Source organism: Sinocyclocheilus rhinocerous, unplaced genomic scaffold (assembly GCF_001515625.1).
Source record: "Sinocyclocheilus rhinocerous isolate Xijiao unplaced genomic scaffold, SAMN03320098_v1.1 scaffold1879, whole genome shotgun sequence".
Lineage (NCBI taxonomy): Eukaryota > Metazoa > Chordata > Actinopteri > Cypriniformes > Cyprinidae > Sinocyclocheilus > Sinocyclocheilus rhinocerous.
The window spans coordinates 411,521-411,838 of NW_015632718.1; positions in this window are offsets into that span (position 1 = coordinate 411,521).

Sequence of the window (318 nt, forward strand, 5' to 3'; positions counted from 1 at the left end):
TGTTTGAAAAAATACACTCAAAACATTCAACATTTTAGTGCATGGACGTCTTTACTCACCCCTCTACTTAAGAAACCCACTCTTAACCCATCTCTTTTAGAAAACTACAGACCGGTTTCCCTTCTTCCTTTCATTTAAAAAACACTTGAACGAGCTGTGTTCAACCAAGTCTCTGCCTTTCTCACACAGAACACCAGTGGTTTGAGTTTTATCTCCCAGATAGGTCCTTCAAGGTATCTTGGAGAGTTGAGGTGTACAAATCACAACATCTAACTACTGGGGTGCCTCAGGGCTCAGTACTTGGACCACTTCTCTTCT